The 13,951-nt window shown below is 41.1% G+C and overlaps 1 pseudogene; it reads left to right on the forward strand.

The window, feature by feature from the left end:
- The first annotated feature begins 309 nt into the window (after window positions 1–309).
- LOC114035027 lies at window positions 310–12,872 on the forward strand (annotated as a pseudogene).
- Window positions 12,873–13,951: the final 1,079 nt, after the last annotated feature.

The following is a 13,951-nucleotide window of genomic DNA, read 5'->3' on the forward strand; positions in this document are numbered from 1 at the left end:
GCAAATGCAGTGCTATACACCAAATCTTTGAAAGTTGTCCATTCCTTTTCTGCTGCACTGTTGCCAACTGTGTTTTGGCTCAACTTTCTCTCCAAGTTAGCAACAAACTGTTCTCACTCAGAAAAGAGCTCTAATCTGTTGACATTAACTCTTCTGGTAGTCATTTTGCCTTGGGGGCCACCACTTTTGTTGAATGTAAATATTTAGGTCAGAGAGGATAAGTCTATGATCAGTGCCTTTATCACTCTCTCTTCCTGTCTGTCTCTTCTTACAACCACATAGTTTATTAAGTGCCAATGTTTGCTGTGAGAGTGCATCCATGAAGTTTTATTGCATTTAGGTAAACAGAAGACAGTGCTGGTGATGAGAAGATGGTGATGAGATGCACAAGTCTTCAGTAGTAAGTGACCATTGCTATTGCTGTTTCCAACTCCATTCCTCCCTAGAACTCCCTGCCAAGTCTGGTAATCTGAGCCTACTCTAGCATTAAAGTCTTCTGGAATTACAAGCTTGTCCTTTTTTGGCACATTGATGATAAGGTCTCCAGGTCTTCATAAAAAATGTCTTTAACCCCATCAGGGTTCATCATGGTGGGAGCATAGGTACTGATGATGGTGGTGTGATGTTTTTCTGCAAGTGGCAATTGCATTGTCATGAGCCTGTCATTCACTCTTTTTGGTAGGCATACAAGCCTGTTGACTACATTAGTTTTTTTTTTTTTGGCTAGGCAATGGGGTTAAGTGACTTGCCCAGGGGCACACAGCTAGTAAGTGTCAAGTGTCTAAGCTTGGATTTGAACTCAAGTCCTCCTGACTCTAGGGCTGGTGCTCTATCCACTGTGCCACCTAGCTGCTCCTAGATTAATTTTGATTGCAAAACCTATACCAGCTTCACAATGCTCCTTTTCACTGTGGACACTCCAGAAAAACGTGTATACAGCTCCAACTTCAGTAAGATGGCCTTCATTTGCCAGCCTTGTTTCACTCAGGGCCACATTTGGATGCAATACCTGCTGAGTTCTCTTGCAACAAGAGCTGTTCATCTTTCAGGTCTACTGGATTTTGTGCTGTGCACATTCCAAGTGCCGATGGTGAGTGGAATTGTCTTTGCAGACATTTTTATACAGTTTTTTTGTGTTTTGACCACACAGTAGGATTCCCCATCTGCTTCAGTAATCAGGCCAGGGTTGGGTAAGCAAACAATTTTTAGGGCACCTTTTCTAGACCTTCCTCACACCAGGAGATGATCAGTGCGACCCTTAAAAGGCTGCTTAAACACCAAGGGGGCTGCTGAATCCCACTGCTGCCTCCAGTGAGAAACGACCCCATGGCCTGGGCCACCTGTGTGCAGGATTGTGATTACAATTCTCAGTGTATCCGCACCTGCTACTTCATCACTTACCTGTTGCTACAGGACTTTGAGATAGATAAAATGGTAAAATGGTATGAGTTATGTCCTTTGCATAAATTGGATTTCAGTGAGGCAGAGTTGCAAGAAGTTGTCAGTCTCACTCTCTACTCCAGAGTCATCACAGTCCAGTGGCAGGACAGAATCAAGATGACTGGTGATGGCTGAAGATGTAGTGGATGACCTTGGCATCTTTGATGTCTAACCAAGCTCTAAGTGCTTCCCAGCACCTGCTTCAGCTGCCTTTATGGCCATTGGAACAATTGTTCTCATCTGCCCATTCTACCAAGAGAAGTCTTCACGTGGTTGGGGTAGATACCCAAGTTCAGTCTTCACGGCGGGCATGTCCTTTGAGGTCTGTTATCAACAATGACTGGCATCCAAAAAGGGGCATAAAAGGCATCAAATTGTATGTGTATGACCAGGAAAGGAGCTACCACGCTGTGTAGTGAGACCAACAGATAAAAAATGGACTGGCTCATAGTGGCCTTGGTATGAAAAAAGTGCTAAAAACAAATTCCCAGGGCAATGCCCCCATGGCATTGGATAAAGACTCTGGAGAACTATGGGAGGTCAAGGACAAGAATCCCACAGGTTGGAAAGGTATGGGTGGATCAGGTCTGCACCATTAGAAGGAGCACTCACAGTGATGAGAGAACAGATTCACTGAAGCATGAAATATCACTTGCAGAGGATTTTAAGTCATTATCCTGATTCTCACCAGACCTTCCCTTGCTTCCACACTTGTTTATATATAGAGTTATGGAGACCAGGGCAATACATTTTCTTTCTTCCTTTTTTTAAATTTTATTTAGATTTTTTGTTTTATATTGCTGACATTTCCCTCAGTATCCCTTCCCCTCTTCCCCTCAGTGAGTCACATCATATAACAAAGACTATCTTAAAAGAAAAAAATGAAAAAGAGAAAAAAAGACCAGCAATACCAATCAATATATGGAAAAAAATCTGGAAATATATGCACTGTTCCACATATGTGAACTCTTCATCTCACCTCTGCTAAGGAGCCAGGGTGATGTCCCAGACCTTACTTAGCACAATGCCTGGCACATAGTAGGTGCTTCATAAATGTTTCTTGATTATTGATTCTCTTCTTAGTGACAGCTGTTAGTGCAGTAGATAGAGTGCTGGGTCTGGAGTCAGAATGACCTGAGTTCAAATCCAGTCTTAGACACTTACTAGCTTTGTGACTTTGGGCATATTACTTAACCTCTGTTTGCCTCAGTTTCCTCAACTGTAAAATGGGGATAATAATAGCACCTACCCTACAGAGTTGTGAGAATCAAATGTGATAATATTTGTAAAAAGTACTTAGCGCAGTGCCTGGCACATAGTAGGCACTATATAAATACTTATTCTCTTCCCTATCCCTTATCCCTTCTTTGGGGGCCATGCTTGTTCAGGAATTCTCTTCTTTCTCATCTCTGCCTCCTGGCTTTCTTTTAAGTCTCAGCTAAAGTTTCACTTTCTGTAAGCAGTCTTTCTTGGTCTTCCTTAATCTTAGTACTTTCCCTTGGACACAGCCCCCAATTTATTCTGTTTGTACATAGTCATTTCCATGTAGTCTCCCCTGTTACACTGTAAGCTCCTGGAGAAGAAGGACTTTTTTTTTTGCCTTTTTTGTGTTCTTAGTGCTTACCGTAGTGCTCAAACATAATAGATTTTTATTAAATTATTAAATAAATGCTAATTTGCTAACTGGCTGCTTTGCTCATAAGAAAGAGTCACTAAAAATATTTTGACCCATATGAAGAGCCATATATATAATGAGACCAGATCTCCATTTCTCTGGGATATGACCCCCTTTGTGAAAAGAGGGGCAGAGTCCTCTCTGTGTAGACTTCATGTGCATTGGTAGAGTACATCTTCATTTCCCTAAATGAAGTTCCTGGGGGTGGGGATTGGTCTCCATTTATCCTTTGGAGGGAACTGAGGTTCAAAGAATGATGGTGCCTGCTCATAGATCTGCAACCCAAATCTCAGACCTGAAAAGGGAGGATAGAAGAATCTCCACCCAGCAAGGGCCTGAAGGAGTGTACAAAGGGGCACCTTCAACTTTGAAGCTGGTGTCCCAAAACAAGAAGTTGATTTTCATGGACAATTAGGTATGGAAAGAAACCCAAAGTTTCATGTGATCCAACTTAGACCTGGGCTGGATTTCCCGGATAGTATTATGGGATTTGGTACCATAAAGGAATTTAGAGATCTTCTACTCCAAATGAGGAAACTAAGGTCCAGAGGGAATTTATATAGCAGAAACAAAATCTGAATTCAGACCCTCTCATTAAAAATTTTTTTGTTTTTATCATTGAAAGCCTTCAATTAACCCTAGCTTGATGATCTCAACTCACTATGAAGTAGCCCATTTGTATATTCATTAAACCTGGAGTGGACCTAGGAGATCATTTATTCTAACTCCATTCCTTAGGTAGGAACCTTTCTCTACCTGATAAATGGACATCTGGTCTCTGCTTGGTGACCTCCAGAGGCATGGAACTTACTGTCTTCCAACAAAATACATACATAGAGTCAGAGGCTAGAAAGGACCTCAGAGGTCATCTAGTTCAACCCTTATCCAAATCATGGGCTCTGTTTACAACAATCCAGATAAATAGTTATCTATTTGAAGGTCTCAAGGATTTGAATATACAACTCCATTGTTGAACAACTCTCATTGTTAGGAAGTTTTTTGCCAGGATTTCCTGCCCCATGGGGACCCGAGCTTCTCAGGGACTGCAAAGACAATTTTATGATTTTCCTAATGAGGAGCTGAGGGTATTCAGCCTCTAAGGCCCAGAAACTAAAGTATTTCTCTCGTTCCCCTCACCACCCAGCGTTACAAATCGCCTGTTCCAGCCCAGGAGAGAGTCTACTTTTGTCTCCTGGAGACATTAATCACTACGTCTGAGGCTGCCGCCCCACCTTTCCTTGGGGTGACTGCTGCTGCCTTCATTGTCCTTCCTGCCAATGATCCAGGACAGAAAAAGAGCCAGGCAAACCGCTCCTCTCTATGATGTAAGTGCTACTAGGGAGCAGGTAGAAAATGAGAAGAGGGGAAACAAGGGAAAGGGAATAGAGCCTGTTCTTCCTCAGAAATTCAGGAGGATTATTCCAAGTCCAGTCTTGGCAAAACCATGGCCCAACCCAGCCCTGAGCCCAGCTCAATCTGACCTAGCCCAGAGTCTAGCTGAAAGTTCAGACCCTATAAACTGAGCCCAGCGTATCCAGTGGTAGGTGGGAGGGTAGTGCAGGACAATGGGAAGAGCCCTGGACTCAAAGCCAAGTGCTAGTCCTACCACTGACGGACTCTAGGACCTTAGACAAATTGCTTCTCCTCTCTGGGCCTTAGTCACAAATGAGAATGCCTACTCTATCATTGGAGTATGTTGCTGGGATTTAAAGGGACTTCACAGAGGAGCCAGATGAGTCATTCAATTCCAAAAGCAATAGGTCTTTTCTGCTCTACAGTGTTTCTGTCAGCATCAAATAAGACCGTGTTTGTGGAAGCTATTGTTAACCACATATAGTAACAGAAATAGAAATTGTTGGAATTATCATAACAGAAGTCAGAGTCTGACATAGCTCAGACCATCTTGGTCAGTTTCAGTCCAGATCGCAGGTCAGGGCTCAGACCAATCAAATCTCAGCTGTCCAAACCTGGAGCCCAATTAGAACAGAGGGGTCACTCATGCATCCCTTAGTGGCAGAGTCCTAGGGCCCTGGACAGGTCTTTCCATGGTGACCATGGGTGCCTCCCCCAGAAACCTCTGTCTGTACAGTACTATGACAGTTCCTTCAGTTTGATCTTCAAGTTGTCCTTAGGGTCTTCTCCAAACCAATTCAATTCATCTAATTCAGCAACATTTATCAAACCCCTGTTACTTGCTAGGGACCTCTCTATAAAGCAAAACAAAAATGAGTTCCTGCTGTGAAGGAGTTTATATTCTACTGGAGAGATACTACATTTTCCATCATCATATATAATCAGCACAGGAATTATGAGTCTTTAGCATACCCTGTGGAGCTACCACATTTTGTTATATTCATTGAGGGCAGTTCATTGTGCTGAATTCCACACCTCTCCAATCACTCCTCCATTCTTCCTCCATTATCTTTCTTTATTCTTTCTCCTTCCCTCCCCCTTTGCCCCTTTAGTCTTTTCTCTTTCCCCTGCCTTTATGCATTAGTTGAAAGTTAGACTAAGTGATTTCTGAGGTCCCTTTCAATTTTAATAATTTACAGGCTTCTGAATGAACTGCCTTGTCAGGTGTGATTTCCCTGTCACTGGAGGTGTTTAGGCTAAAGCTTCATGCACATTGTTGGAAATGTCACAGAGGATCTTTGCTTTAGGTGAGGTTGACCAGAACAGATCCTCAGTATCTTCCAGCTTTGAATTTCTATTCTTTTAAATTATTCTTCCCATTTAATTTCCTTTAATTCCACCTTTCTTCTTTACTCTCTCATTCCTCTCTGTGTTCATTTTACCTTTGTAAGAGACACACAAGAATCAGCACATCAAAATCAATGACTATTTCAAGAATCCTACAACATGCATGTTTCTTTAAATATTGGTACTAAGTGGTTTGATGGCATATAATATGAACATGGGGTGAACTAGTGGCTCTGAAGGATTTCGGTTAGTCATTGGCATCATCTGTTCCCAAGGTGGAAAAGCTGAGGACCAGTCTGAAGCTATACTAAAGTCCTTGGTGTGTGTGTGTGTGTTGGTGATAGTCAGAAATAGGAAGAAAAGTGAGTTTACAATATGAGACCTGGCTAGGAAAGCAATTCATGTGAAAGACAACTGGGGAGAGTCTTAAAGGACTGAGAGTCATTATGTGATTTTCTCCAAAGATGTTCAGCAATACATGAGCAGAAAGGTAACATCTGTGGTGGAGACTACCAGGGTTGAGGTTTAGCAGGACATTAATGGTGATAGGACAATGGAGAAAGGGATTTGAGAGTAGAAGATCAGGCATATTCAAAATGGTTAACTATAGTTCTAAGACTGGATAAGCAGGAAAGTGAAGAGAGAGTAGGAGGCTAGAGGAGAGCACAGGAGGTCACAGATCACAGTGAGGATGAAGAATGGGTTTAAGAGGAACAAGACACATGGAGAGTTGGAAGGGTAGGAAACTGTGATGAGACAGGGAAATTTCAGAATTCTTGATCTTATAACCGGAGCACTTGTGGACACTGGTAAGACCCAGACTGTGAGCATCCCATTATGAGGCTGAGTGTAAAGGTGTAGGATACGGAAGTCAAGTAGGTTGATGAGCTTGGAGGCCAGGCGAACTGGGAAACATCAACAGTATATTGAAGTCACTAAGTTTAAGGGCAGGGGTTGGGTTGGAGAGGAAGATTGTAACTCAAATATTGAAGAAGCTCAGGGGGAGGGAGAATATTTAACAAGCTCACTTGGCTGCCTTCCTGGGGCTCTGGTATGTGTGTGTGTGTGTGTGTGTGTGTGTGTGTGTGTGTGTGTGAATACAAAGAGACATACCCAAATCAGTGAGGTTTTCCAAGGATTCGCCATTGTAGCCATGCCCTTTGAAAGCCCCTGAACCTGCCCTACTTTTCCATAGTTGTGGCTATTCTATACCAATAAGGTCTGCTTTCTCTTTCCCCCCAAATCCCCTATTCCCTCCCTTCCATATCCCCACTAATGGCAGAATAATACAGTCTAGCTTCCAGAGCTCAGAGCTGTCCCATTGTTACAGTTCTAAAAGAGCTCATAGTCCTCAGCAACCCGGTGTCCCTGTCCATAGTGCTAACATATGGGAGTTTAAAATAGAAAATGGTGAGTAGGAAGGGAGAGAATATATGGTACATGATGAGGAAACAGAAACAAAATGGTGAAGCAATTTGCCAAGGTCAAATCAATAGTAAGCTGGGAGGCTTTTGACTCCTGATCCAGGGCTTTTTCTATTAAGCTTGTCTCAGGCACCAGTTTCCTATTTCACCACCATTCTAGCTGAAACATTGGATCTGGCTAATTCTATAAGCACTTATGTTTAATTAATTTTAACTACTCTGTCTCTATTCCTTCTCAGCTATAGTAAACACATCTATCTGACCTGCCTTCCAACCTCTAGTTTCGCTAATTTCTATTATCTGTCATTATTATATTGGGATCAAGCTCATCCCCTTCTTGTCTCTCTCCAGTATCTCTGTACCTTTACCCACCTTTAAAAAACCTGGGGTAAGATGGATTTCAGGTGGTCTGTGTACTTGGATAGATAAATCATTTTTTCATTAACTTCTAACTGAATTGAGCATTTCTTTTAATTATTTTAAAATGTTACTTTGAGAAGGAGTTCATAGATTTCACTGGACTGCCAAAGGGGTCCAGGTTACAAAAAAAAAACTTAAGTACCTTTGTCATAGACCTTTCTGCCATATCCTCTTTGAACCATCTTCCTCTCATCTTTAGTCTTTTCATTTTGTTTGCCACATCTTTTGCAATCCTCTCCAAAGATAATCACTTCTCTGATTCAAAAGGAAGAATTACCTTCCCAGTCCTACTTCTAATCTTCTCTTTTTACTGGTAAGGAAACTGAGTCCCTGAGAAGTTAAATGACTGAGTCAGCATCAAAAGGGCAGCTAGGTAGTGCAGTGGATAGAATGGCAGGACTGGAGTTAGGAAGACTCATCTCTCTAAATTTAAATTCTGGTCTCACACACTTACTGCTCTATGACTCTGGTCAAGTCATTTAACCCTGTTTGCCTTACTTTCATCTATAAAATGAGCTGGAGAAGGAAATGGTAAAGCACTCCAGCATCTTTGCCAAGAAAACCCCAAATGGGGTCACAAAGAGTTGGAAATGACTGAAAACTACTGACCAACAAAAAAGGTCACAAAGTAAGTTGAGCTTAGATTTGAACCTGGGGGCTTCTGACATGAAGTCGCCAAATCACAGCATCACAGAATTTTTAAAGTTGGAGGGGATGTCAGTATTTGTCTAGTCAAACCCATAGCCTGAAAATATCCAAGAAGTGGCCATTTATCATGTTTAAAGACTTCCAGTGTGGGAAAACCCAGTGTCTCTGCAAGACTCCCATTTTACATTTGCATAGCCCTAATTGGGAATTTGACCTGACATCAAACTTTAATCTGCCTTTCTGCAAAGTCTACCCAGGGCTTCCCATTCTGCCCTCTAGGCCAAACAGATCATGTCTTATCTTTTTTCCCCTAAAAAACTCCTTAGGAAATTCTGAGGAAATACTGAGCTTTCTATGGCATGGAATAGATAACCTTCTATCCTCCAGTGAGATAGCATCAATCTGATTTATAGAAGATGTGGATAATTGAAAACTTCCCATTTAGAATCAGTTTTTGAACCCCAACTGCTTGCAAATTCCACCTTTTCCTTGATCTTAGGTCTCACTGAGCCCTAGTCATGTGATCTTGGCATATTGAATCTGACTCAGTAGCTGAAGAGATGTAACTAACCTGTCTGTACATAATAATTTACTCTTGGAATAGAATCAATAGAAGCAAATAAACAATAAATGATAATAAGACAATGCATAATAAAATGTATAAGACATGGCTACATCTCCACAACTTCTTCCAGACCCCAGTATTCCCCTGATACTACACTAGGTATCAAAGTGGTCTTTCTAAAGCATAGGCATGACCATGTCACCCATTCCCTAACTTAGTAAATTCCAGTGGTTCCCTATCATCTCTAGAGTTAAATATAAAATCCTTTGCCAGACACACATAGGCAACAAATGTTTATTGACTAATTGACTGACCAGATACTTCAAAACCATGATTTCTAGGAAATGAACCATTTATTTTACTTAGTCTCATGATTACTGGATTAGATGAGCAAAAGAGTACAGACAATGAAAGACAGTTCAAAACCCATGCCTGACTCATGCATCCACCCTGGCCATTAATCACCTGGAAGACTTAGGAACCCTCTAGGAACTTTGGATCTAGAATCTCTCCTAACTCCCAAAACCTCCCTTAGATATTATTTTTAGAATGTTTTTATTTTATTTTTTTCATTTGCATGTAAAAGCAAATTTTATTATTTTTAAAAATAATTTTTGAGTTACAAATTCCCTCCCTCTAGCCTCCTTGAGAAGGCAAGCACTTTGATATAGATTATACATGTGCAGTCATGTAAAACATATTTCCCTATTAGCCATGTTGCAAAAGAGAACACAGACCAAAAAAACCCCAACCCAACAAGAAAAAGAATGAAAATTTGAAAATGTATGCTTTGATCTGCATTCAGACTTCATCTGTTCTTTCTCTGGAGGTATATAGCATTTTTTCAACATAAGGCCTTAGTAATTGTCTTAGATCATTGTATTGCTGAAAATAGATAAGTCATTCACAACTGGTCATTGTACAATATTACTGTTACTCTGTACGATGATCTCCTGGCTCTGCTCACTTCATTTTGCACCAGTTTATATAAATCTTGCCAGATTCTCTGCTTATCATTTCTTATAGCACAATAGTATTCCATCACAATTGTGTACCATAACTTGTTCAGCCTTTCTCCAATTATTGGGCGTCCTTTCAATTTCCAATTCTTTGGCACCACAAAAAAAGCTGCTATAAATATTTTTGTACTTGTAGGACCTTTTCCTTTTTCTTTGATCTTTTTGAGATACAGACCAAGCAGTGATATTACTGGGTTAAAGGATAAGCATAGTTTTATAGCCCTTTGGGCATAGTTGCAAATTGCTCTTCAAAATGGTTGAATCAGTGCACAACTCCACCAACAGTGCATTAGTGTAGGGGCAGCGAGGTGGCGCAGTGGATAGAGCACCGGCCCTGAAGTCAGGAGGACCTGAGTTCAAATCCGACCTCAGACCAAACACTTGATACTTACTAGCTGTGTGACCTTGGGCAAGTCACTTAACCCCAATTGCCTTAAAAAAAAAAAGAGTGCATCAGTGTTCATGTTTTTCCACATCGCCTCCAGCATTTGCCATTTTCCTTTTCTGTCATATCAGTCAATATGATAGGAATGAGGTGGTACCACAGAGTTGTTTTAATTTGCCTTTCTCTAATCAATAGTGATTTAGAGCATTTTTTCATGTGATTATAAATAGTTTTGATTTCTTCTTCTGAAAATTGCCTGTTCATATCCTTTGACCATTTATCAATTGGGGAATGATTTGTATTATAAATTTGACTCAGTTCTCTATATATTTGAGAAATGAGGTTTTTATCAGAAAAATTTGCTATAAAATTCCCTCCCCTCAGTTTCATGCTTTCAAGTATGAAATAATAAATGAGGTTACAAGTGTAACCCCAGTTCCAAAGCTCATTAGTATGGGACATTCTTATGATTGCTGCAGATGAATGCTTTGCCCTTCATGAGATACAGGGTGGAGTTGATGAGAGTGAGAGAGCTTTGGTTTTTGAGTTCTCTTTAGGCTTCAGGCCACTCTGGGTACTTTTGGGTTCCAGTTTTGAGAGAGAAGATGGTTCAGGTCAACTTCACTTCAGGATACCAAAGGAAAAGATTTTTGGAAGACATGATGGAGACTGTGAGCTCTTCTCATATCTTCCAAGAGTTTTTTTCTTCAGCAACCTGACATGGGGTTGACCTGAACAGATTCCCTTTCAAAGCTGAAAGTCAAAAGTCCCCAAAGTGATTTGAAGCCTGAAGAGAGCTCAAATAAGGTTGAAATTCTGTTGCCAACTCCACTCTGTTCCTCACACAGGGCAGGGTATTTATCTCTACCAAAAAGGAGACAGCCCTCTACCAATGGGCTTTGGAACTGGGGTTGCATAAGCAATTTCATCTATCTGTCTGTCTGTCTGTCTATCTATCTATCTATCTATCCATCAATCATCTATTTGTCTATTAAAAATTGGGTTAGGAATGGCACGTCCTTGCACTCATCATTTTAGAAACTTTCCTGCAGTGCTTAGAAGTTAATTGATTTTCCCAGGGTCCCAGAACTAGTGTCAGAAGCACATTAAAAATTAAGCTGTAAAGTCAAGGGCATGTAAACTGTATCACAATCAGAACCTAAGAATAATAAAAAGAGATAAGAGAGAGATATAAGGAGAGAGAGAAGCAGAATATGTAGTTCCTAGGCTTACAGTCTTAGAGCTGGAAAGCACCTAAGAGGCCGTTTAATCCAAACTCCTCATTTTGCAAAAGAAGAAACTGAGTCCTAGATAGATTAAATGACTCATCCTAGGTCTCAAAGGCAGTAAGTACAGAGTTGGGATTTTAGACCAAATCTTTTGATTCCAAACCCAGTGGTCTCTCTATTGCACCTGCCTCTCACAGATAGGGTGGAGTAATATCTGATTAGAAGGAATAATCTAGTCCTACCCCTTTAGCAGATGAGGAAATGGAAACTCAGAGAGGGGACATGATGTGCCCAAGGTTGCACAGTAAATGGTAGAGTTGGGACTCCAATTCAGAGGTTTCCTAATTAATATCCTAATATCTTTTCTCTATGTGGAGAATGTCTGCATTTTCTATTTCATGTTCTTGTCTCATCTCTTTCTTGGCAGACACATGGGCCCAGAAAACCAATCACGTGTCTCTGAATTCCTCCTCCTGGGCCTTTCTGAGAAGCCAGAGCAGCAGCTGCCTCTCTTTGGGATGTTCCTGGGCATGTACATGGTCACTGTGGTTGGGAACATTTTCATCATGCTGGCTATTGGCTGTGACTCCCACCTCCACACCCCCATGTACTTCTTCATTTCTAATCTTTCATTGGTAGATCTCTGTCTGGTATCCACCACGGTCCCCAAGATGCTGGCTAACATCCTGACACATGGTAAGACCATATCCTATGCTGGCTGCCTCACATAGATGTATTTCTTTTCAGTCTTTGCTTGTATGGACAACTTCCTTCTTGCTGCGATGGCTTATGATCGCTTTGTGGCCATCTGTCACCCTCTGCGCTATGTGGCCATCATGAACCCACAGCTTTGTGGCCTGTTGGTTCTGATCTCCTGCGTCCTCAGTCTTTTAACTTCTCTCCTTCACAGTCTCATGGTGATGCATCTGTCTTTTTGTAAAGACCGTGAAATTCCATACTTCTTCTGTGATCTTACTCAGGTTCTGAAGCTCTCTTGTTCTGACATCCTCATCAACAACATTTTGATTTATTTTACAACTGGCTTGCTGGGTATTGTTCCCCTCACAGGGATTCTTACTTCTTATACACAGATCTGTTCTTCTATTTTGAAAGTCCCATCCGCTGAGGGGAAGTACAAAGCCTTTTTTACCTGTGGGTCTCACCTCTGTGTTGTTTTGTTATTCTATGGCACGGTTTTTGGAGTATACATGACCTCCTCAGCTATCCACTCCTCCTGGAAGAGCATAGTTGCTTCAGCGATGTATGGTGTGGTAACCCCCATGCTAAACCCCTTCATCTATAGCCTGAGGAACAAGGACATAAAGGATGCCTTGAAAAAATTCATTAGCAGATCAACCTTCTCCTGATGACGAGCCACAGGTCTGCATCTAGGGATATGGCTTTGGTAGTTGAGACAAAATACCTGCAATCAGAATCTTGGATTACAAATGTGAGATTCAGGACTCCCCAGGGTCATACTCTTCTGGCTGGTTCTTATATTTTTGATCATATATAACTAATCTTCTGCTTTCTGGCCTCCATTTCCTGTCACTTCAATGGCAAGGACTTCTGGCTTTATTTGTCTTGCTTCATCAGAACTTACTCTGTTTTTACCGAAGAGTTCTGGATATGAAGTGTCATCATCTTGGTTTTTGTTATTATTCTACCACTTTAAGCCCTGTGTCCTTGGCAAAGCACAAGCTTTCAAAGACTCAGTTTCTTTATCTGTTGAAATGAGAATTATAATACATCCATCAAAGCTTTTGAAGTTTTCCTTCTGTACACAAAATGATATAGCGCATATGAAAATGCTTTATGAAGGATTGCTTGTAGGAATAGAGGCAATTATGTTCAAGGCCCTTCTTTAATTTCTAGGGATACAAGGAAAAAATAAAAATAGTCCTTGTTCTCAAAGAGTTTCTATTCTATGGGGGCAGGATATAGTATCTACTAAGATAAATGAATATGCTGAGAGTTAGAGAACACTAAGAAACAGGGAGATAAGGAAAGACTTTTAGTGTGAGGTACTACGAGAGCTGAGCCTTGAAGGAAGGAAAGTTTCATAAAAGCTCTGGTTGAGAAGGAATGCATTCTGAACATGGGGGACAGATACAGAAATGGGAGATGGAGTGCTGAGTTTGGGGAACAGTGAGTAAGTAGACCTGTTTACCTGAACATAGAGTACTTGAAGAGTGTAAAGTGAAATGTCTGGAAAGGTAAAAAAGTTGGAGCCGGACTATGTGGGGGATTCAGTGCCAAAATGAAGAGTTTTTTGTTTTATTAAGTGGGCAATAAGGATATCCTAAAGCTTCCTATATAAGGGAGTGACATGGTCATAGGGTGATAAACTTAGAGGTGGAAGGAATCTTCGAGCTACAACCTGTGCTTTAGGAAAATGATTTTGCCAGCTGTGTAGAAGATGAGTTTGAGTGGGGGGACTCAAAGC

Source organism: Vombatus ursinus, unplaced genomic scaffold, assembly GCF_900497805.2.
Source record: "Vombatus ursinus unplaced genomic scaffold, bare-nosed wombat genome assembly UNPS02009173.1, whole genome shotgun sequence".
NCBI classification, from domain to species: domain Eukaryota; kingdom Metazoa; phylum Chordata; class Mammalia; order Diprotodontia; family Vombatidae; genus Vombatus; species Vombatus ursinus.